This window comes from Haliotis cracherodii, unplaced genomic scaffold (genome assembly GCF_022045235.1).
Source record: "Haliotis cracherodii isolate W230 unplaced genomic scaffold, xgHalCrac1.p SCAF_8, whole genome shotgun sequence".
In the NCBI taxonomy this organism is placed as follows: Eukaryota; Metazoa; Mollusca; class Gastropoda; order Lepetellida; family Haliotidae; genus Haliotis; species Haliotis cracherodii.
In genome coordinates this window covers 11,317,128-11,343,788 of record NW_027266341.1, presented here as the reverse complement: position 1 = coordinate 11,343,788, position 26,661 = coordinate 11,317,128, and positions in this window count along the sequence as shown.

Here is a 26,661-nt window from a genome sequence, read left to right as displayed (position 1 = left end):
TAATTGTTGTGATGGACGAGCAAAAGAAAATATACACCAATATTTGATGATGGCTAATATGAAACAAATAACAAATAGTTATTCGATGTTGATGAATTTAATAAGGGTATCATTTCGTGTTTTTGACCTTAAGTATGTAGTGTTTTCTAGACTGTTTTCGCCCTACAAACGTTTTCATAACGTTTGTAGTTTTTACAAATCCAGTTGCCAGGTGTATACTCTATTTTGCCCAGTTTAGGTATCCAAATTGCACTTAAAAAGTACATTAGAAACAAGTGAGATCGATAAAGCCTGGAATCGTCCCCGTGTTGCTCTCATTAGATACAGCCAGCCTTCAGAAACTGTCCCAAACAGACATGTCTTGTACGATCAAGTCTGCAATGTTCATCTACACCATATGGACAGATAAACCTAATTCTAGAACGAAGCCATTCAGGAAAGCTCAATGTTCACTGCTGTTGTTATCCCCAAAACATTTCATCTTTTTGGCCATCAAATAAGTGAGAGGGGTCATCTTTACCCTTGGAAAAGCTGCCTGGCAGTTGTTATCCCCAAAACATTTCATCTTTTTGGCCATCAAATAAGTGAGAGGGGCCATTTTACCCTTGCAAAAGCTGCCTGGCAGTTGTTATCCCCAAAACATTTCATCTTTTTGGCCATCAAATAAGTGAGAGGGGCCATTTTACACTTGCAAAAGCTGCCTGGCAGTTGTTATCCCCTAAACATTTTGTCTTTTTGGCCATCGTGAGAGGGGGCCACTACTGTAGAGAAATGATGATAACATTTTCTGGAGTAACCAGTCATACCCAGAAATCTTATAACTTTATTTTGGTTTGCTGGAACTGGGAATTGGCAGCTGCTTCTACCTTTACTTTGATCAGTTGTACGTGACCGAGACCGACTACATGTCCTAAGAACACAACACGTGACAGCAAATTCATATGTTGCAAGATTTAGTCAATTTTACCTGTGATACTCGTTCACAAAAGGCACGGATCCTCTTCAAATGATCATCCCACTCCACTGCATGGCTTATAACATTTTCGGTGTATGTCTCTATACCTTGTAGGCCTGAGGTGACGTCATGCATAAGGGGTGGAAAGGTAGCTGGTGCACTTTTAACCCAAATGGCATAGCTTTATTGATTTTGATGTTGCGTGTGTAATAAATGCAGAAAGCTTCTCAGCAAGCTCATTTAGCGGGATATAGTAATACCCACTCAAAAGGTCAAACTTACTCACAAACCTAACTTGACTAATTCTGTCAATAAAGTCGTCAATTCTTAGCATGGGGACCGAGTCAGTTTTTGATAACGATTTCACCATCGATAGGCGTTGTCAGGCTTGGCTACCAGGATGCATGGTGAACTCAAGGCCCTGTCACTTGGTTTAATGGTGTCGTTCTATAACATATACTTGACTTCTTTTTCGGAAATTGATTGAGTCCATGTGATATGGATGGTGTTGCACAGGCACTGCATCATACACATCTACGGCATGATTAAGTCGGTCTGCTCGACCAGGTACATCCGGTTGGTTGGTTTGTTGTTTGGTTGGTTGTTTAACGCCGCACTCTCCAATATTCCAGCTATATGACGGTATATGCTGAAAACCTTTCGGAGTTAAACCCACCTCACTCACTAGTTCTAGCTACAACTGTAATGCAGTGTTTGTAGGTTTCTCTCTAGACGAACAATTCTTTATTTTAGAGTACGAGCAACATAGAACCAAGCATGATGACCGAGTTCCACAGTTGCCATCACTCTGAGATAGAACGCAACGGAACACAGTCAGGAAGAATCCGAAAGTCAGGTAGGACAGCTGCATCTTATCTCAAGCTATAAAGGGTATCCCATACCAGGTAGCACAGTACCAGTAGGTACTCCTCATGTGTAAGACGGGGTTAGATTCCTCACAGGTATAGATGTGTACCCTGACATGGCTCAATAGAAAGCTGCTGAACACAATTTTAAAACCCATGTGGCGATCTCGGTGCTAAAGAGATTCGTCGCTGGTTGGTTGGTTGTCTTACGCCGCACCCAGCAATATTCCAGCTATATGACGGCGATCTGTAAATAATCGAGTCTGGACCAGACAATCCAGTGATTGATATCATGAGCATCGATCCACACAATTGGGATCGATGACATGCATCAACCAAGTCAGAGAGCCTGACAACCCGATCCCGTTAGTCGCCTCTTACGACAAGCATAGGCGCCTTTTACAGCAAGCATGGGTTGCTGAAGACCTTCACATGGCAGGTACACGCGAAATAAAAGGACAAAATCGTGAATTACCTCTGACAACTGTCTCTGTTGCCTGGAGTAAGCTAAGTTAATTTCTCATCAAGGTTGTTTAACACATCAGATTTTTTAAGCCTAGAGCTAGCCTTCACAAACATCACATGTTCAGTGGTAAATTCAGAATTGCAATCATATAAGTCAGATTCAACAGGAGAGATAGTGGCAACAACCTTTGGTGGCACTTATTCAGACCTGTTATGATATCCATTTATCATATTCAAATGTGTTCAACAGCCCGGAGTTTGGTTTCACTGATCTTCTTATCAATCACATAAGGACCATGGTATCCAGCACTCAATGGTTGACCAGGGTTGGGTAGCAACACCAAAACACGATCGCCAGGACTGAAATTTGGATCTTTGTAACTTTTGTCATAGTCGGCTTTCCCCAGAAGTATATTGGAAAGGAGACACATGGTCTTGTAAGTTCTAATCTGATTGGTCATTAAGCAATTGCTCCATCACAAATGCTTACGTTGTCCTCTAACCGTGTGACTATTTCAAGGGGACTGGACCCTATGGATTCCTGAACTGACTTCATATCTCTCCGATGCACATTGTCACTCAAGGTGATAAACACTATATCCCAACTCTTACATGACCAGAAACAACCCTGACATGGCATTCGACCCTTGTTCAGATTGAACTACTTGGGTTTGGTTTGGTTGGTTTGTTGTTTAACGCCGCGTTCAGCAATATTCCAGCTATATGACGGCGGTCTGTAAATAATCGTGTCTGGCCCAGACAATTCCAGTGATTGATATCATGAGCATCGATCAACGCAATTGGGATCGATGACATGCATCTACCAAGTCAGCATGGGTTGCTGAAGATCTATTCTACCCCGGATCTTCACTGAAGTAACTACCGGCTCATATCTCGTGTATATCGATGCCTAAATTCGTAACTGTAAGCTGGCCGGGGACTATCGTGGACGCTGGTAACCATGAGACCAGAATTCAATGAAGATATAGGCCTATTCCTACCCGGATCTTCACAAGTCGAACTACTTAGAGGCAACCATGATGAAAAACTTGATCAAAGCCAAACGATAACTGGCGGAGTAATTTTCCTCAATGAAATGGCTTCTGGGAATCTGTTTGAAGCGCATATGATTGTCACTAAATACCTACTACCAGACTTTGTTTTAGGTAACAGACCAACACAATCACAAATGACCCGACTGAATACTTCTTCAAACGCTGGTACGGGCTTCAAGGGGACAGGTGGAATTGTCTGATTATGTTTTCCTGCCATCTGATATACAGTAAAGTACGATTATGGCGAACACGCTTATAACGAACTGACGGATATAACAAACTGATTTTTTTGTCCCGACTATTTGCTATAGTTATGCTGTACAGATGCTTATAACGAACAACGGTTATAACATACTAAAGTTAGTGGTCCCTTTGAGTTCGTTATAACCGTAGTTTACTGTACGTGATAAGTCTTACAAAACTTTGACAAATCCTGATGCATTCTAGGCTATAGAAATGAGCTAAAATATTTGTTTAAAAGTTTTGTTAACACGCAAATGAGCAGCCGCAGAAGTATCATGGGCCAAACTCATCACTTGTTCACAAAATCTCGGAGAACCACAACCTGGTGAAAACCTTTCCACTCTTCTTCAGCAGAAACTTCTGATGGTCCCCATTTTCTCATCAAAACATCATCTTGGTAGCAGAAACAATCAGGTACACTGGCAGCCTCGTTGGTAGAAAGTGCTCGTCTCACACGTTCCTGTGAAAAAATCATCTTCGTTGGAGTGAGAAAAGGGTCGTGTTCCGAAAAATGAGCAGTACTGCTCGAAACAAAAGTACTTTCAGTTGAAGAAAAGATATCCCGAAGAGAAAAATCTATGAAAGAAGCATCTTCTGGGAGATCTTGTTGGCCATAGATCGAGTCAGAGCATATAAAGGAAATATGACCTAGAACTTCCAACAATGAGAGGACGCCCTCTTACAGCAACAACTGGTGCGCTCTGTGTCCCTCAGATTTAGAGGTGAAGTGAGGTGAAATGGGGTTTAACGTCGCTTCCAAGATTATTGTACTTATATAGCGACGTACATGTACGGGTGTTTGTGGCTGCTTGTACTAGTCCGGACTGATGCCGATTTATAGTGCTAGCACACTGAGATATCATGCCGCAGTTGAACATGATTACACCACACAGACACAGTATACTGACTCCGAGCCGACCAGTCCTTGTTTTAGCCCCTTAATGCCGAGCGCCAGACAGGGTAACAACAAGCACCATCTTTTCGAACCCCAGACCTTCCGCTCTCCGGACGGACGCTCTACACCCAGACCACGGAGGCTGTCCTCAGAATTAGAATTTGTCGTAATGTGGATATATCCCCTTTAAGCGACACCAACCAATAAAAGGCAAACACTCCTCCCTAACAAGAGCAGACTTAGGTAGCTGAACACCACACATACACTCGTCAGTGTTAATGACTTCAGAAATACGCTCGACAGAGACATTCGCAAAAGCATGAGGTGAGGCTGGGGATTAATTTCTTTTAATACCTGATGAAAAACCTGAATCCTGTTTCGAACCAACAGGGGGTATCTGATTTCTCAGGGAAGGAACTATCGGAGTTGCTCGGGTTCGAAACTGTCCTGTGATTTCTCTGACCTTACCTGACTGACCTGACCTGATCTGAAATAATACTCACCATTCCTGGGGGAGTAACCGTAAGTGCCTGAAAGTAACCATGTGAGTAACCGAGAAATCATCCTCCAAGATTGCAACCGTGTGTAACTTATATACCTTCTGTCCGACCCGTGAAGATGCAGGATAGAAAAGGTCTTCAGCAACCCATGCTTACCGTAAAAGCGCTATGCTTGTCGTAAGAGGTGACTAACGGGATCGGTTGTCAGGTTCGCTGACTTGGTTGATGCATGTTACGTATCCCAATTGCATGGGGCGATGCTCATGATGTCAATCACTGGATTGTGTGGTCCAGACTCGATTATTTACAAAACAGCCGTCACAAAGCTGGAATATTGCTGAATGCGGTGTTAAACAACAAACAAACAAACAAACTTTGACCTCAACAGCAGCTCAATCATTTACTGCCACCGATGACCACCAAACATATCCATAACAGTAGTAGTTGTAGCTTGATCTTGTTTGTTTGTTGTTTAACGCCGCACTCAGCTATACTCCTGCATTATGACGGCGATCTGTACATAATCAAATCTGGACCAGTCATTCTAGTGATTGACATCATGAGCATCGATCCACGCAATTTGGATACGAAGACATACATCAACCAAGTCAGCGAGCCTGACCATCCGACCCCGTTAGTCGCCTTTTACGTCAAGCATGGGTTGCTGAAGTTCAATCTAACCCGGGTCAAGTAGTAGTTGTAATAGGCATAGTTTCAAAGTACAGATAAAATAAGTTTAATACTTCGCAGAATTCGCAATTCATCTAATTTACTTTAATCCTGACGACGTACACAACGTAGCGGGAAGCGCTCCCTGTGGCGCCGCACCGGAAGTCGGGAACGGAAGCTGGTGGTTCTCAGTGCGCGTTTTATTCCCCTACGACGGTTTATATATTCATAGGCAATCAATATTTTTGTTAATTTTAGTAATTTACCATTTAAAAAAGATAGCACGCATTTGTTCAACTTTTTAAAAAATGAAAAAAAAAACATAATCTGCGGATGAACGGATATACATTTTCTGCTGCTGTCTGCTTCCCTGAACAAAGAGAGTGTTATATTTCATACATATATATAACTGACCTCAGTACTGCCCAGAAAATGTCTTTCTCTCGAACACCTGTTGTCTTCACAATATGTATAATGTTTATAGTCAGTTTCTTTTATGAGAGTGAGTGAGTTGGGTGTAACGCCGGTTATTCCAGTTATATCACGGCGTGGCAGCTTAATGTGGGAGGAAAGCCCGAAGTGATGCAGGTCTCAGACGTTTACCACTGACCTGATTTGTATAAAAAGTGTCTTTCTTTCTTCTGGAATGACCACTGGAAATACAGATTTACCTACTCGTTATTTCGGAAGAAAAAAAACTATTTATTCCTTGAGATCAATTCCCGCGAGAAAGATTATTATTACAAAAAATAATATTATTCCTCTTTGCTAATTACGTCTGTTTCTACATATGAAAATGGGATTGAATATTTGATGTTATATATTCACCAAGACATAACACTATGGACAGTCAAGCATAATCCTCCACGAATACCATACTTAAATAGAGACACGTAAATTATTGACACAGCCATGTACAATGAAGTCCCATTAGGCCGGAAATCCCAACTCCCATACAATTACCGTTAGGAGCGTCAATACATAATTAGTAAAGATGTACTGCATGGTGATCATGAATCCTCAATCAGAAAATAAAAAATAGAAAGGTTTTACTTTGAACAGGACCATCCTTTTTAACACAGGGTTCCCCTCTATACCAAGGACAGAAAAACGCAATTGAGTGGTGTGCATTTCACATGGACTTTTTTAAATTCCTCAATGATGCAACATGCGTTGTTTACTGCATTTGTGTTGCACCTGTCCGTTTACCTATTCCATTTGTTTGTTTGTTTGTTTGCTTGTTGTTTAACGCCGCACTCAGCACAATTCCAGCTATGTGACGGCGGTCTGTAAATAACCGAGTCTGGACCAGACAATCCAGTGATATGAACATCGATCCACGCAATTGGGATACGATGACATACATCAACCAAGTCAGCGAGCCTTACCACCCGATCCCGTTAGTCGCCTCTTGCGACAGGCATGGGTTGCTGGAGACTTATTCTACCCCGGATCTTCACGTATCGTATGTATTCCAATACAAACGGAGACGTGTCGCTTTAATTTGAAATTAATACAGTATAATAGCTTTGATTGAATCCAGTCAGCACAAAACTGGCTATGAATATTTTACTAACTTGTCCGTGGTCACTTCATGTGGTTTGTGTTGCTCTTGGGGTTATAGTGTAAGTTTTTTGTGATAACTGATTCAGAGTGTAGATAGCCTCACAACCAGTTAACCATCCGAGCAGTAGGGAGTGGTGATTATGTACTGTTAGTGATACTGTTTACCCAATAGATATCCGAAGTGCCATATATGAGTATGTATTATGTACATATTCATTGTACAGTAAACTACGGTTATAACGAACACGCTTATAACGAACTGATGGATATAACGAACTTACTTTTTGGGTCCCGACTATTTGCTGTAGTTATGCTGTATATATGCGTATAACGAACTACGGTTATAACGAACTAAAATTAGTAGTCCCTTTGAGTTCGTTATAACCGTAGTTTACTGTACATGGAGTACGGTACTCCATTTGCTTGTCATTGTATGCAGTATCGTTGTGGATAGAAACACGTATCAGTTGAGTTGTGTTGCATTCATAATGACCTTTGTTCAGTGACAAAACCGAACTTTAAGCATCCAGCTTAAATCTGGGAAGGATTTACAAAGTGTAGAACAATATGGCAGTTGTCAAACAGGTTAGTCAGTTTTCACCGCAGTGTGTTAGATTCCAGATATATCATGGTGGACAAAACCAGTCTGATCCACGCGGGTGGCCCAGTCGTCTAAGGTGCCGCGATTCGCAATGCAGAGTTGCGTCCCTTGGGCACGCCAGAAACCTATGATTGTGGGTTCGAATCCCGGTTCGCCCTGATTATGTTTCTAGGTTTGTCAGCACCATACCCGTGCTCGTGGATTTCACCGAAGTGGTAAATATCTGAGACCTGCATCATTCCGGGCTTTCCTCCCACATTAAGCTGACACGCCATGATATAACTGGAACATTGTTAAAAACGGCGTTAAACCCAACTCACTCACTCACTGATCCACACAAACCAGTGGTTGATATCATGAGCAACGTCCCAAGTCGTGGTGCACGATGACACACTATCAACCTCAGCGTCTGTTGCTAGGCTAATTGGATCAGGAAGTAGGCTCGGCCAATCGTGTGTCATCGCACACCGATGGTCTGGAATGTTGCTTGCCACTGATTTGTATAGCTCATATTCGTTTAGTCCGCCATGATATAACTGGAATATTGCACATAACGTATGAAAGGTCATTATGTCAATCATGGGTATATCTGGTTCAGACTAAATTATTGCCAAGCGTCATCATTGCTCGAATTGCTGAGTGTGGAGTTAAACAACAAACGAAGTCATGGGTAAACATTAACATGGTGATATGACACGGCACATCCCATCGAAATACTTCCAACTAAATACGGGGGCACGGGTGACCCAGTCGTCTAAGGCGCCGCGATTCGCTGTGCAGAGTTGCGTCCCTTGGGCACGTTAGAAACCTATGATTGTGGGTTCGAATCCCGGGTCGCCCCGGTTATGGTTCTAGATTTGTCAGCACCATACCCGTGCTCGTGGGTTTCACCCAAGTGGTAAACATCTGAGACCATGCATCACTTCGGGCTTTCCTCCCACATTACCACCAAAATGGGGCCCTTAGAGGAGGCACACTCCGTGTAGGCCAGTTCCTAATAGCGGACCAGGAACACATTCTGTCATATATCACATAGTTGTTCAACAGCTTCTCTAATTGCCGTCGCTATCAAGAGTTGCCAATAGGCCCCTAGCGAACCTCGACATTTCTAAATCCCCGCCAGGGACGTCTCTATTCTGTGTTTATCCCCGGCGAAGACGTGGTAGTCGTCGTTTAAAGAATCTTAAGTGATGCCTAGAGAACGAGATGCGTCTAATCTACAGACTTCTTGCTTTCTCCGAGAGGATCCATTCTAACGTGGTCGCGATGCACATTGGGTAGCAAAACAGTTATTGTGGTGCATCGAACATGTTGGTAAAAAGGAAGAAGCCGGTTTTAAATCATTAAAATGTCTCAACAAAAAATAAATGTACTTTAAGTTGAAAAATCTATCTATTTTCAGAAACCGCGCCTAATAATGCGTCTCCCATTAAGAGATTACGTCATCAGAGGGTTCACGTTATCTGGATTTCTAAACCTTGCAGGCAGGTTTTTTTCGACAGTTTCTTCCTTTTGCTACATATAATCACGATGAAAATAAAACAAACAATGTTAGACTCAAGATAATAACTCAGTTTGACGTGGTCATGTTACTGAACTTAGTCAATCGGAATCAACTTGGTTATAGTCGTGTTTCTATATGTGCTTGGTTGCTGATATCGCCAAGGCGGGGGAATACCAGGGTTATCAACTGTTATCCATGTTTGGTGCGGAGTTTGCGACTCGGGTAGACAGGAACTTTGATATAAGCTGAGTGGGTGTCAAAGCATACACACTTCACAAGCGAATGTCTCTCTTAGTTTTACTACAGCCAGGCTAGATGAGGCTCTGGGCTACACATTTCGGGTGTGAATAAGTGAATACGGTTTTACGCCTCTTATAACAATATTCCAACATCACCCAGTTGGGATACGAGAAAGCTCACATGTCGGGAATAGATCCCGGGCCTCGGTGTGACAAGCGAACGCTAAAACCACAATTCTCCCCAACTATCCCTATGTCTAGTAGGGGGCACGGGTGGCCCAGTCGTCTAAGGCGCCGAACTCTGTGCAGAGTTGCGTCTCTTGGACACGCCAGAAACCTATGATTGTGGGTTCGAATCCCGGTTCGCCCTGATGCATAGGTCACCATGTCGTCTAAGGAGCCGAATGTGGCTTTGCAGAGTTATGACCCTTAGGTGAGCAAGAAACCTATGGTCGTGTGTTCGAATCCCGGTTCGTCCTGATTATGTTTCTAGGTTTGTCAGCACCATACCCGTGCTCGTGGGTTTCAACGAAGTGGTAAACGTCTAGGCCTAGCATCACTTCGGGTTCCGTCCGTGTAAACAAGATATTCTGCGGATCAATGACAAATATCGAATAGGGCTACTTCGAGACAAGCGGAGTTTCACTATAACATCGCGGTACATATATGGAATGTCGTGATCGTCTTATGCCATCATCTTAAATGATATACAGTGACACCTCGTTAGAAAAGCGAAATTATCTGACCATGAGAAAGAGATCGAGTAAGCAGTACTTCGACACAATCGGAGTATTTAGATCAGATCATGGTGCAAGTAAGGATTTTACCACGACAATGGGTTCATGGGGTTTTCCTCTATAATTCTTCCTTATAACCCTTGACTGACTTCGAGTTAACCTGATCTCCTGAATACTATGTGATAGTTATCCGAATACTTCCAGAACCCGTTACTGTGATAACCGTTTAAACTCAATACCTATACGTCAATGAACCACGTGTTGATCTTACTGTTATGTGACTGTTGCGTTTGTAACGCGTTAATGTATCGTAATGACAAACTTACAATATTTTGTTTGTTTTTGTTTGTTTGTTTGTTTGTTGTTTAACGCTGCACTCCGCAACATTCCAGCTATGTGACGTTGGTCTGTAAATAATGGCTGGACCAGACAATCAAGGGATTGACAACATGAGCCTCGGTCTAAGCAATTGGGATACGATAACCAAGTCAGAAGCCCTGCCTACCCGATTCCGTTAGTCGGCTCTTACGACGAGCACACTCGCCTCTTACGGCAAGCATGGGTTGTTGAAGACTTATTCTATCCCGGAGCTTTACGGGTCACTTACAATGCAATGACAAACTTTTCCACATCGCAGCCACATCGCAAAACCACTTTCAGTCGTATCCAGATAAAAGGTTAAAAGCGACCACAAACTTTTAAACTATTATATTCGAAACATGGTATTTTGTTCAAATACATTTGTTAAAACATTGATTCACTTTTTGGTTGCCGCGTTCAATGTTTCAATTCTGAAACCTTTCAAATAAATTAGACCCGTGAAGATCCGGGGGAGAATAGGTCGTCGGCGACCCCAGACCTGCCGTAAAAGCGACTATGCTTGTCGTAAGAGGCGACTAACGGATCGGGTGGTCAGGCTCAGGATGTCAGTCACTGCATGTCAGTCATAGCTGGAATATTGCAGAGTGCGGCGTTAAACAACAAACAAACAAATCAAATAATTGATATTTCGATTCTTGTATCAGCCTCTGGGAATATGGACATTATACCACAATCCACTCACACTACACTTCAAGCTGAATTTAGCATCCTTAAAAACCTCATATAAAGATGAAACAGATTATTATTCATAAATTCTTACTGTTGTGTGACTAATGTTACAAAAGGTCCAACTGAATGTTTTATCAAATCAAGTTTGGAAGTCCATGAAAATATCAGAATCCGCGAGGAATTTCGGAATCGTAGATTTTATCAAGCAACAGCTGAAATCGAATCCCGAATCATCGAAGAATCTCAGACCCGTTTAACTGAGGCGGTTCCACAGCAAGAGATGGACAAGTTGCTGATATAATCTTATTGGAGGATTATTTCGTTCCGACGCCGTTTGCCTCATCCGATCCTAATTACAAGAATTCAATGTGCTCAAGAAATAATAGTCCTCTCATAAAAATGATTACCAAAGAGCGCCTGAAACTACTACGATGAAAACTGCATTATCAGATTGTATCTGGAAAAAGTTGAAAGATTTGCCTAATGTGAATACAGGGTGTTTTTCTCCTGCCAAGGATCAAAGGTCTACCAGAGATCAAGCAATGCCATTCTGCGTTCATGCTTCCATACAGACTATTATGGTAATATAGGCGATTTTATATGCTTGAAGGGCGGATTGCAAAAGGTAATGTTTAACGGATTACAAATAGAATAATACGAAAGTTAGACCTCGTATCTTCACGATCGTCATGAATATTCCAAAGTCTTGCTTCACTATCCTTTATCAAATGGTTGTGGAGGCTGCCGCTCGTGACAAAACGTATGCGTCAGAATACCAAAGGTGGATTAAGCATATGAGAAGGTGAACAGGAGGCGATGGAATATATAACTAGGCTCGCAGTTGGCAATCAGCCTCCGAAGATGGGATCAGCTGGAAGGATAGGGCACATGGGGTTCGGAGCCCCCTGGAACCTCCCTGACTCCAATCAAGTCGGCAATACAATGGATTATAGGCAGTCAACATGGCCCGCCCTTATTTCCATGTTGGAGAGTGGTATAAGAGCATTGAATCTAGTAACATGGTAACCAAGTCAAACACGCTCATCAAACAATCATCGCGCCAACCCGCACGGCATGGCCGCATTTTGTATATCAATTTTGATCAATCGCCTCTGTGGAATATGATAACTTCCCGGAATCGTTTTAAGTCAAAATTAAATCCGATCGGTCGCCATGGTGATTATCAAACGCCAACTTGTTTCGTGCGACAAATGTGACATGGAGCGTGGCCGCGCATGCAATCCCGCACGTGGCCACCACACTCTGCGATAAGCTTTTACTTTAACCCTCACAGTGTCGTAGTCGTGGTAGAAGCGATACCCTTGAGTGTGAGTAATATGACACCTGTCATCGTCTCAATCATGTATGCCTGTTACTTTTTATGGGCATAATTATAGTCGAATACTGGAGTTATTGAGAAAGTTGAAGTAAACGCGATGTCCTAATGGAAATTTGTAGAGATCGTTCTTTTCATATGCAGTAAATCGTCCGCGAAGTGGGTGTGGTTGTTAATATGTAGTTGTATCAAATGTGCATGGGACTGACAGTTATGATTATAGCTAATAATCACCGCATGTAGTTTATGATGTGCTTGCTACTAATTGCTGCTCTCTGGCTTTCATTGTGCACTATATCTCGGCGCGTTCATTTTCATGACATATTTTTATACGAATGATGAAAATCTTTATACTCGGAGTCATTGAAAGCATAATGTAAATGGAAACTTGATTGCGTGATACGGGGTTTTCGCCACGTTACGCGTTTAACGAATAAAACTGTTGTGATATTTCTATTCCGAAGTTGAGAACGTTTGAAGACAGATTTCATGATACTTTTTTGCGAAGTAAAACGTTTAATGAATAGTTTGATCGTTTTCTTTTGAATCAGTAGACGCCGTATAGATTTAACGTCTCTACATTTTTATATTTCCAAAGCGGACTGTGAGGTCTTAATTGTCATGACGAACTCAATATGTCGAAAAGTGTTGACATTATCAGTTGAATAACCATTGCCCCGACTTCTCAGTCGATAAGAAATGTGAGCAATTCGATTTAACAACGACTTCAATATGTAACTACCATAGCTGCTACCTTAGAATCGGGTGTTTCATGGCAACGGATTGAAAACACATGTTGCTGGCTATTTGGTCAGTTGGGGCTACATGTGCGATGCCTAAGGCGTTGAAATTCGCTGTTCAGATTAACGCCCCTTTTAGGGTACCAGGATCCTATGAACGCGGGTTCGAATCCCAGATTCGCAATGATTATCATGCTTGGTTTGTCAGTACCATATTTAGCTTTCTTCGAATTGTTAAAAGACATGCATCGTCTACCTTCCTACCACACCAAGCCGATAAGCCGTGATATAACTGAACTGGTTATAGAGCGACGTCCAATCCGACTCGAGTGAATTGCGATATAAAACTCATCTCAATGTACCTCGTCCTGTACGGGGTGTACTCTGTCTTTCATCATCATTTAATCATGGTGAGCGTGCCTTCGTGTCTACAGATATCGACGATTGACATCAACGTACTTTATTTTTTAATATTTAAGATATAGATGCAGATTGCCCATGCACTCAATTCCACGCTGGGGTCGGGTTTTTGCGACCAGGCCTCATTGAACAAATGCCCCACGTTGTCTCCAGCCGACACTTCCGTGTGGTTATTTCTGCAAGGATCAATGGAGACGGAAACATGTCTGTGTTTGATAATTGTGTATGCATGTACGCTGCATGTTTACAGGGGAGGCGACCTTCGAAACAAGATGAATCGAGACCAGGGGATAAGTTGAAGGTGGTTTTCCTTGCAAACATTGTGAATTTCATACTCTTACTCTTACTTAGTAAAATAAGGGGTGGTGCGGTATCCTAGTGGTTAAAGCGTAGTACCGGGTTCGATTACCGACATAGATGTGTAAAGATTCTGGTGTCGTTGCTGGATTAAAGCTGAAAGCGACTCACTCACTCACTCATTGATAACTACCTTGGCAGACTGGGCGAATATAACTTTATCGTCGCACCCTGAGTCTGCCAACCTTACAGAAACGGAAATGGGTTCGGGAAAATGACTGTGATCATTACATGAAAGTTTTCTGAGTAATAATATACACATAGCCTGTGAATGTGTATGGTTTTACACAATACACAAGCAATAACACTATGGGAAAACCAGGATTGGTCTTCCAACATTGCTGGAAGTCTAACCCGGCCGGGGAGCGCTTTATAAATACCCCCTTCCCTTAGAGCGATAACATGTTTTTTGTAATAAGGTGTAACAGATTACAAATGGCTTACATATATACACAGTTCCGACATTGTACCGCGATCTTAACGCGGAAGCAACGCGGAATCAACGCTGTACGTTTGCGGAATTAACGTATCGTACTGCTGAGGAAAATTTCTCGAAAATTCCAATATAAAATAAGTAAGTACTTGTGAGCAGTAGTGTAGATGTGACGGTGTGTTACGTAGGGAAGTGTATGGAAGACTAATGAAATAAATCATTGAATTATAACGCTCTAAAAACGATTTGAAAGGTCGTGTAGATAAATGTTGCTGCAGGTTAATAGATGTAAAGGTGGGTGGGTTGTTGGGTGGATATCTGTTGTAATAAGATAGGATTCTGGTTGGATATATTTAGTTTGGGGGTTTGTGTGAGATTGCATGAGATGGGACCCGTGAAGATTCCGGGGTTGAATAGGTCTTCAGCAACCCATGCTTGTCGTAAAAGGCGACTATGCTTGTCGTAAGAGGCGAATAATGGGATCGGGTGGTCAGGCTTGCTGACTTGGTTGATTCATTTTACATATCCCAACTTCGTGGATCGATGCTCATGATGTCAATCACTGGATTGTCTGGTCCAGACTCTATTATTTACAGATCGCCGTCATTTAGCTGGAATATTGCTGGGTGTGGCGTTAAACAACAAACAAACTGCATGAGATGGATGGTGGATAGGTTTTAAACATATTGTAGCGAGACACAAACATCCCTCATGTACATAATCTTCATATACAACTGTTATTGAAATTACATTCTATAAACAAAATTGTCCCTGCGATCACACAGACACACATGGTTAAATCATCTAATAAAGAATACAGGCTGCCCATACACTTTATTCATCAGCTGTTAAATATGGCGTTAAACCGAACTTTCCATTTAACAAACGAAGCCTAACAATCAAATCGGGTCGACAACTATTCAATAATACAAGTATCGAGGTAGGGATTGAAATGTGATCCAAAAAATCGATTAACAGATAGATAATCGACAGATACAATAATTCCAATTAGACGTCCGACACAGCCACACCCAGATGACTGTTGCCACCCAACACGTTCACCAATAACAGCCTACCCGTCCACTATGGCGTCCTCGTCTCATCTACACACCGCTAACAAATGCAGTGTTTGCTCTGGTCGGCTCAGGTTTCCTATACCATGGTAACCGTCACATGTACTGCACAACACGTTTTGCCATCAATAAAACCACGAACGCAGGTGTGGCTTTTGTCACAACGGTGATAGGTAATGTACTTTGACATTTCGGGGTGTTACGAAACACGTCTGTGGCTTTGAGATCTAATGTTGGAGTATTGAGTTCTGCGTAGGTCTCATCGTAGTGCCACGTTTGAACGGTGACGCGCTTTAGTCGAATTCTTTGTGAATGTCAATATTTTCCTGGGAATGCAAAACACAATACGAACGTAGAACGTGTGTTTGTTTTGTAAAAATAACAGACTCGATTTCGTGAGTTTAACTCATTTAATGAAATCGAAGAGTATTCACCAAGAAAAATAGATCTTGCGGAGGAAGACACCAAACCTGTTATACCGGTATGCAATGTCGACTGTCATGGTACAGGTACCGGTTTAGCCGACGTTATATAAATGTTGTTACAAGTTTTTTCGATTAACTATTTAATTGTCATCCTCATACTCACTTTTTCTTCCATTCTATCAATGTCACTTCAAACACCCACTTCATTTATTCTTCCAATCACGCTAAAAAGCTCATTCATTCACTGATTTAAACGTTCGTTCATTCTTTTTCTTATTCTTTTTAACGCCGAACTCAGCAATATTCTAGCTATATGAGTCTGGACCAGGCAACCGAGTGATTGACTTCATGAGCATCCATCTACACTATTGGGATACGATGACTTGCATCAACCAAGTCAGCATGCCTGACCACCCGATCCCGTTATTCGCCTCTCATGACACGTATGTGTTGCTGAAGACCAATTTTTCATTTTCTAGAGCGTTTGTATAATTGTTCAATCATTACCACATTTTTCGTTCGCTAATTCCCCAAAATAATTCCCTCGCCCACCTACACCTCAGTTTGTACAGTCACTCCCTTTTCATTCATCTGTTAATTCGGTCCGTTTTTCTTTCGTTCACTTACCTGTTCACCAACAATAAATAATATTTTATTGGAACGTTATCTAACCAGAGCCATTCTGCTGATTTATATTGACGTGTATCACTAATCTCCATAGCAACGTTATCATTGCAGTCAATGTTGAAGTTAAAAGGGTTAGGGTAGTGGAACATTTACACAGGTGTAATTGGCCCAAGTTTTGTTTCCAGATTGGCGCAGAAATAATACCCAGACCAAATATAATTGGCGTGTTTCTATGCCGAAAGATTAACTGCAATTGTTTCATTTCGATACAAAGGGCGATGTATTGATCTAGAAACATACGTTAATATTTCCCGACCAGGTAGCTTTAGGCGACGTCGGTGACAACAGCAAAGTCCGACCTGTCGAGTGGGTGCAGGCCGGGTTCCGATGTCAATTTCGGCCAACATCGTCTGTTTCCGTACGTTAGGGCCGCGAAGCATGCACGATGTCATTGTCGACACCTGGTTCGCTCGGTAACGCTTCTAAATATCCATTCGTTTTCATCATACAAAATTCTGTTTCGGCCAATAATTCAATGTTCAATTTAGCATGGTGTATATGTTACAATTATTTACATTTTTTGTATGATGTTATTTAAGTATAAAATGTTTGGGGATTTTACATAAAACGTAGACTTAGTTTTTTTAAATATGTTCATAGATACTAGTGAATGAAACGCAAAAAACAATCTGCCATTCATGAGAATGACTTCAGATGAATCATATCATATACTGTATACCATATCATATAATTATATCAGTGCATTTCAATAATATGATATCAATCATATTGACATTTACTATTTGAAATGTCATATCAATATGAGACTGTCGCCGCCTAATGTTTTGAAATCAATACGTGTATTGAATATGACGAACTGTTTATTATATGATATATATGAAACGCCAACAACGGTTGTTAAAGCAATATGATAAATACACAGTCGTGATATTCAGACTAATATACCACAATTCTACCTTTGCACGACCGGTGGGTTCGTGATTATTATTAAATATAAATACATACATCAAAAAACACATAAAAACCCGACTCCATACACATTAATGTAAATTTTCCATAAATGCATTCCTCGTGGCTCTCGTTTCGCATTCCCGTCTCCGGGTTTCTTCCTAAACCTTTACCTCAAGTTGGTATCACGTTTTGAATCCATTTCGTGCATGGCGAGTCTTGAATCTGTCCGCAGACGAACCTTAAAATAGAAAAAAGCGTTTTTCATCCTAACTTAATAAAAACTGGGGAACACTACAGACTGATGTTAGAAGCCTAGGAAGTGTCGGCATCATTTGTGCAAAAAGCAAACCTGCCACAATTTTATTGAACGTTGATTTGTACAACATGTAGCAGTATAAAATTGTTGCTGCACGTTTGGCTCCGTAGCCATATCGGTAAAAAATGTTGTTGATTAATTATTAGTTTTTGCATTATTTAACCCTTTTTGCAATGATATGATAAAATGAAATATAAACATAAGTTGTGAATTTCTTTCATCAAACGTTCAAGATTCGCGGGACTTTGCGGTGAAAACAGATCACGAACAGGCTGGCTGCTCTGAAAAGCTGCCGTGATAGATTTTCGCGAAAAGATCGTTTTTCACGTGCAGCATTCGAAATGGCAGATGCATAGCAACCACGTGCAAATCATGGCAGGTGCGCGGCGAGCCAGTTGTACTGCCGTACTCGGCCTATAAATAGATACACCGACATTCACGCCAGCGACAAGCAAACACAGACTTTTGCAGTCTTCAGTATATTTATTTGTCCGGGTTCGATTCCCAAACGGACACTTTATGAGACTGATAGGTGGCTCGATTCCAGATGGGAAGTGAACGTTTTCTCACAAACTCACAATAAGCAGATTTATATATCGGTTGAAGTTCTGACGCGGGCGGACTTAGAATTTAATCACCCCCATCCATTTCGTAATGGGACCTTCGGATGAGGGCTTGATGTCAGAGTGATAATTCATGTCAGCTCGACACGCGATGCACCAGCTGATGTATATCACAGAAAATAGCACCTGCTACATCTAAATGTACATACACAATCATATCTACATTGTCGTATTGAAACGTACATTACACTTCTTGCCTAAATATATGCGACGCACACAGATGTGTATCATATATCGATTTTCATCAGACATATACATTTGACCATGATGGTCTATTCATTCTAGTGGCAAACGATTGCAGTCAGCTGGCGTCCGGCCGCGTGAGATACCGTGTGTCCGGGACTGCTAGACCCCAGGACAGTTCATGGGACGTGTGGCGAGGATGGGCGTGACACGAGCAGGTCAGCCATGTGTTGGGCGTGATAGAACGAAATGGGAAGCTAGTTCGGAATGGTTGCCAGCCATATGGCCACTTCGATTTCGCAGTTATGGCTTTTGGGAACAGACTCTTCGACGGAGATTGCGAAAATGTCTGTGGTGGTAAGGTAAGGTTATATTTTGTTCAGTGTAAGACGTAGACACAATGTTTTCCGGATTTACCACAGGGGCTTACATCGCAAAGAATAGCAGCTACAAAATATATTATATAAAATGAGTCCTGTTATATAGTATACTGACACTTGGTGTGACCCTATATCTTGTAGCTGATATTTTCTGGGTTACATAGCCATGTGGTCTTCACTTCGGATCTTAATGCATCAACAGTGATTTGTATCGTTTAACACCAGCTTCGATTTTTGAGTCCAGCCTGGTAATCCTGGTCTGCTTTCGGTCGTTTAACTTCATTGCCAGGAAGATATTATTACCGTATTCTCAAATAAAATGAATTCGAAACTACCCTACTTCGTGAACACCGATTTAGAAGAAAAAAACACAAATGAAGAGTTATGCCCCTTTGAAATAAAGAAGTCAATTCCTGCGTTTGGCGAAATGTGAAAATATGTAGTGAAATCAACTTAAAGTTTGTTAATTGTTCGATACAAAAAGAGTTAGAACATCCACGGAGAATGTGTTACCAGTTTATTATTAAAATACGGTAGCCTGTGCATGAATGACTACGCAAATGCCATGTAGAACATTCTATATAGAAACGCCATTATCTATTTGTTTAACTGCCAGACTAGAAAACATGATACTAAATGGCAAATATAATATACACCCATCAACGTATTCTCGTCACGTTTGTAAAGTAGCGAAGATTTATGATTCTGTTGAATACCAACATGTGTCACGACAAACCTTTCGCTCCTTCTGGAATCCGATTTGTCTGTCGTCTCCAGCATGGCTTTCACGAGACTGCTTGGTCGCTTACATCTTATATATAACTAGCAATCAATAACGTTCATAAAATGGGTGAAGAAACGTGGAAGCTAGTCCTAGGTACATTTGATAATGAGCTTGTGATATTTTAATAACAGGTCTCTCTCTCTTCTGAAATTATGTTATTAATAAAAAATATTATGATTATCTTGTAACGTAGATATTTATTCCCATGTCATGTTTGAAGTGTGTGGTATGAATAGAATTTGGCGAACCTGTACTGCCACTACTGTACTGTATTACCTTCGCGACAATAGTCGCCTCACACGACAAGCATAAGAGCGGAGGGTCCTATCACCGACAGGGATTACTGTTTGATGCGTGAGTGAGTTTGGTTTATCGCCGCTTTAAACAGTATTTCAGTTACGTCACTGTGTGTCAGCTTAATGTGGGAAGAAAGCCCGGCGTGTCCTGATTGATGAGTGAGTGAGTGATTTGGGTTTAACGCCGCTTTTAACATTAGTATAGTTACATCACGGCGTGTCAGCTTAATGTGGGAGGAGAGCCCGAAGTGATGCAGGTCTCAGACGTTGACCAATTCAGTGAAACCCACGAGCACGGGTATGGTGCTGACAAACCTAGAAACAGGTATTCGAACCCACATTCATTCATTAATACGGGTCATTTGTATGTTCAGGTGTGTTGTTCGTGCCTAATGTTAAGAGTTAATTCGGAAAACAAATTCGGGCCCAGTTGGTATATTCCGTGACCAACGTTACAGATACCAGCGGACTTCACTGCATGTCATCTAGACCGATCCATCTTCTATACTTGGTACCCAAGTGCCCATGGGGTTGCTGAAGACCTATTCTACCCCGGATCTATCCCCACTGGGGGTCACCGGAGCTAGGAAATCCAATTCCAGAATGGAATCCCCCTCCCCCATTGCTTTTCTAGATAAATGGGAGTGCTCGGAAAATGTATTTTAATGCAGCGAGACCATAGGTTTGGACAGAACTAATACAACAGAGATCTTTACCAAATCGCTTTAAACGATCGGAACCATCTGTCCTCCAGCGCCATGAAAAGGTTACCTCCCTTGGTGAAGGGGATTCTCCCATTGAACATTGGATTTGTCATGTGACCTTCTACATTGTGCAATATACAACAGTCTTTATTTGTCATAGATGTAGACAAAAGTGATATTTTATCATCACTGTTTGAAAGCTGAGGACCAGGCGTCTGGACTAATATTCATTGAGTGTGTCCCGAGAGTGCAATATCTGCTTTAGCGGTTTCTGGCGCTAACCTCGTATTCAGACACCGATTACTGAAGTAATGTACCAGCATTGGTTTTCATACGCTCATCATATTCCATGTCAACAGTTCGTATTGAAACAATTATTTTTAAATTTGTGAGATGATTGTCATATTTAACGCGTTAAAGAGTATAGTGACATTGTTCTGTTGGGATCATAAACCGTTATTGTCACTTTGGAATTCTCCCACGTGAAACACAGTGAGCTCTGTTCGCCATCCTTACATGCAACCACCAGTTGTAGCGAATTTAAATAGCATTCGTAGTAGCATTATTAATTTCCCTTAAATTGTAATTTGATACGCAATATTCCTTCTCTAAACCTTTTAACAATACCCGCCGATATTTTAACCGTGTAATAACTGTCGGAGGTTTCAAGTATGAAATCACCGCAAACAGGACTGTTTGTTCAAGGCGCGAGCTGCACGAGGAAACATATGTCGTTGGATTAGGGTCATAAATATTCACGACCAGCATCAAACACGGTGTCGAGTGATATGACGGTTCAAGCCCAGATAACATCTTAATGAGTAATAAACAATGCTCTAAGACAACGTCACCTGACAGACCGCTCTGATGGCGGTTCCCAATAAAGTCCCTGCTGCTGCGACAGTTCGGGGGCGGTGGGAAGGGTGTGGTTTAGGGATGTTGGGACAGCCTGTGTGTGTGCGTTTGTAGATGTATATTAATTTTTATATTTACTTGATAAAGATGCAGTACAGGCAGGGCAGTGGGGTGAGGGGAGGGGGCGGCCAATGTTGGGGGTAGGGGGAGAGCCTGTGGGTGTATATTATTATTTCCTTGCTACTGAAGCAATATGACGGGGCTGTGTTGTGGACGAGAAAAAGCAGGTATGTTTCCTATTGTTTCAGCTGATACGAGAGTGACGGAGATACTTTAGGGGGTTAGCGTCATATTGGGTAAGGGGTGAGGCTGTGGTGGAAGTTTAGACTTAACACCTACAGACACAATGATGAATGATGTATTTATCGAAACAGCACAAGTAGAAGTATAAAATGTTGACCCACTGGTTTTCGATTTTACATCCCGGGAATAACATGGCTGACTGGGTGACTCGTTACAAGTACTGGCTCCACATGAAACACGTGTTGTTACCGATTGATGACAACTATGATTAATAGATACGACTGCAGATCGTGAACAACTCATGAATAAAGTATAAGCCTATCGTCCTGTTCATGTGTCGACAACTGAATACTTGTCAACTATGCACAATCTCTCCCTCCATATTTTCACCAGCCTACTAAAATATTGAAGCAGCAGTGTGTATTGTTCAAGACATTTTCCCAACTATCATTATACTGCATTACGCATTTCAACCATTTTAATCCCGTCACCGAATCTTGGGTTCTTTTGGTTAATGTGTTTGGTCTATGCTTTCGTCACCGGTTCTTCATACAGAACGTACGGCTGTGCAGAGTTGATCCCCTTAGTCGTGCCAGGATCCAATGCTCGGAGGTTCGAATCCAAATTTCGTCCTGATTATGACCCTTGGTTTATCAGCACCATACCCTTGTTCGTGGGTTTCATTAGATGGAAAGTGGCGGTCGGGTAGCCTAGTGGTTAAAACGTTCGCCCGTCACGCCGAAGACCCGGGTTCGATTCCCGACATGGGTACAATGTGTGAAGCCAATTTCTGTGTCCCCCGCCGTGTTATTGCTGGAATATTGCAAAAAGCGGCGTAAAACCAAACTCACTCATTAGATGGAAATACCGTGAAGATCCGGGTTAGAATAGGTAAACCCATGGTTGTCGTAAGAGGCGATTAACGGAATCGGGTCTTCAGACTCGCTGACTTGGTTGATGCATGTCATCGTATCCCAATTGCGTTATAGATACTTATGATGTGTCAATCACTGGTCCAGAGTCGATTATTTACAGACCGCCGTCGTTTAGCGGAAATATTCGTAAGTGCGTCCTCAAACAACAAACAAACAAACACTTGATGGAACATGTCTAAGTCCCACTCCCACACGTGGTGATTGAAATGAAATCCTGACCAAAGTGGTTTTAAATCAAAACTCAAATTTGGTTATTGTTACTGGGGACAGTACCGAAAAATGTAATAGGGTTGCATATTATCTAAAAATATAATAATCTTACCAATCATTGCTTTTTCGCAGTGAATGCAGAAATATGTACAAATTCACTCAAAACCCAGATTTCTATAATAAAAAAATAGGATGAATATGAAAATATCGGTAATTATCATACCTGCATTAAAAAACGCATATGGTCATCATACTGATCAATGCACTGGACCCGGGACAGAGCTACCTGCACATAATCAATCATCACCTTTATTGCCATACAACCTCAGCGTGAATTGATCAGTTGATTCAGCTTCGTTAAATTATCATTTAAGTATTTTGCAGCTGGTTACATTGAACACGAGAACGTTAACTTATTTCGGTAATTCCTTTGTGGATGGAGCGTCATGTGTACATACGATTTTAGAGTTATCTCCTCCTGAATTGTTTATGAAGACAATTCCAAACAGGAGTGTCACTGCTATTCCACAATGCGTAAATGCGGTGTTACTTAATACAGAGAGGTTTTAGAACACGATGCCCAAAGTTACGATAGTGAAATATTCATGTATTGGTAACGTGAACGAACGCTTTGATTCTTGCTTGGAGTCATGGTCGAGTGGAATCGCTTCCTACATAAATCTCATTGTAATAGCTCTCCGAGGAGCCAACAGATTTTATTATTGATAGCGAATGTTCTTCACGGAATAATGATGTATTCAAGCCCGGGGCTGGCGGAATAACCAGACGGCTATCGGGATCGGCAAAGCCTCAGTTGCTTCCGCGCTGGCTGCGTGGAGTTGTGTTTCCCGCTCGTTTTCGGCGAGCAGACGATGTCATCTTTCCCCTGAACGAGCCAATAAACGCCGCACGTAGCCAACGCAGTTCTGTCACCTGTCAGATACACCTGTGGGCACCTGTGAAAGCAATCAACGCCATCTCTCACCAGGTAAAAAGTACGTGCATGCAAGCACTCCAAAAAATCGATAGCTTTTATAAGCGTGTAAACAGCGCCATGCTGGCTCATATTAATCATGGTGGTGTAAGTGTCTCCACGCCTCTGGCATTTCAACATCCCCGGGCTCGGCGATCCTCCCATCGTCCTCTCCTCGTGGCCCGGGACGGCTCATGCAGCATTCATGACTTCCCGACATCGGCTCGGCGATAACCATTCGGAACAGGGCCATTAAAGAGAGAGGACTGGACTGGCGATGCCAGGACATATGACCGCCCCTCCCCGGGAGCGACCAGAAGCCAACATCTGTGTGTTATGTTGCACATTATTGATTTCAATCTATTTCAGATTTAGCGATTGGAAAGGATGGATTAGCGAGGCGAACTGCGAAGATCGATCCGGAGGAAGTAGGAACTATCGGCGCTCTGCGTGTGTCAGCTACCTGGACCGAGCACGACAAAGTCCCGACCAACCGTTTTAAGATAGCCCGCGTTCACACTCCCTACTCTTCTGTCATTCGTGAAAACGTATCTCGAACAGTGACGTCATGGTCATGTGATCACTTTTACCTGTGTGGTGACACTCTGCGGTTGGTTCCAGTGGCTGGACGGACGGACAGTGAGACGACGGAGTACGAAGTGTCAGGTAAGTATAGCTGCACTAGTATAGATTCAACTTTGTACATTTCTACAACAGTTCTACCCCAGCTGTGTGGTTTTGACTAAGCTTATCTAAACATTAAAGCTATTCCAGTACTGGTTATCCTACCATATGGTTTGAGTGAACGGGCTGCCAAAAGTTAATTGAGTTTTTCGACTACGAAGCATTGTTTCTGTCGCGTGCCATGACAACGTCAGTAACGCTACTAACGTTTGTCTCCAACCTTGATTGAATTTGACTGGATTTCTTTCTCATTTTATTTTCGCTTGCAACTGTTGTATGTTGTGTGGGTTTGCTTACAATGCCAATAGGGTAAATAAGGCGACCAAAAGCGACAGATTATAAAGCAGGTAACATATGGCTGGAGCAATACAATCGATATGTGCATCCGGACTGCCGAGTGATCTCTGCCCAAGCTGAACGTCTGTTGGAAAGCAGCATTCACTGGTTGATAGGTCCGGCAACGGTCGACAGGTCTGCATTGGGTCTGGGTCCAAAGTAGACGGTCAAAACAGGGCGCTATATCAGAGAGCAGGCTTATTATTGAGTTGCGATAGATTTAGATAGTGCTCTGTTGTAGAGCCTTGTTAGTCGGTCTGACAGAAGACGATATGTTAAATTAGTGTCATTTGCAGACGACGGGCTTTAAATGTACTAGTAGCAGACGACAGTTTGAATTGGAAGCAGACGACATTTTCCAGAAAGGATCAAGTAGTGGTTTTCAGTGAATAACGGGACATATTCTCTGTTGTACTTGGAGGGAAAGTTTTCTGGCTCTTATTGGTGACAGAAAACGACTCCAAGACAGATTGTAGGCGTGTAACACATGTCGATAGTACAGAGTTAATTAAAACAGGTAATGTATCCAGGCCACTTATGTGACATGCACGAATGTATATAAAATGATGGAAAGACTGATGCTGGTATGGATGGACAGACAACGGAACTAAACACGGATTATCGGTCATTTTGACGGGTTTCGCGATAGGCGAACAGTCTTTCGCACTGCATGTTCGTTGTCGTCGAAACCTGCCTTAAATGCTGAATTTGCGCCTAATCGAATCTCACCTGCGGGCGTCCAAGGAGATCACCAACACTTGTCTGTGATGTCAATGGAGACGTGACAGCTCCACGGACGTCGGCCACGACTACTTCCTTGATGGAGACTGACGCCGCCAGGAAGTAGGGCAGAACCAGCATGGCTTCATTAGACCCCGGTCCTCACCTAAGCTCTCCTGTTAATCGTTCTTCAACTCGTGCCGTTCTATGTCTTCTCAAACTTATTACATACGATCATGTTAGCGATGATGAAAGATGCCATATAGGTTTTTAAAGATGTGTTTAAATTATTAATATAAAACCAGGTCTATATTCTGTTCGCGGATCAATACACCTCCCCTACACTGTATCGGGCACTGAGGTAGACAAGTGGTCAAAGTTCACGCACTTCACACCGAAGACCGGGTTCGATTTCCATAGTGGTTTCTGAAGCTGCAATGTATATGGCTGTGTTAAATCAACCTCTCACACATGTATTAGTATTGCAAGAACCGTTGTTCTACAAGATCAGATAACCACGTTTATGTATCGTGATCGCTCAACTGTGTATTATAGTACACCCACCAGCTGGCGTAGTGTTCACTCTATTGATTGTGCTCCAGTGTGCTGCTGCATCTTGATGACGACTAAA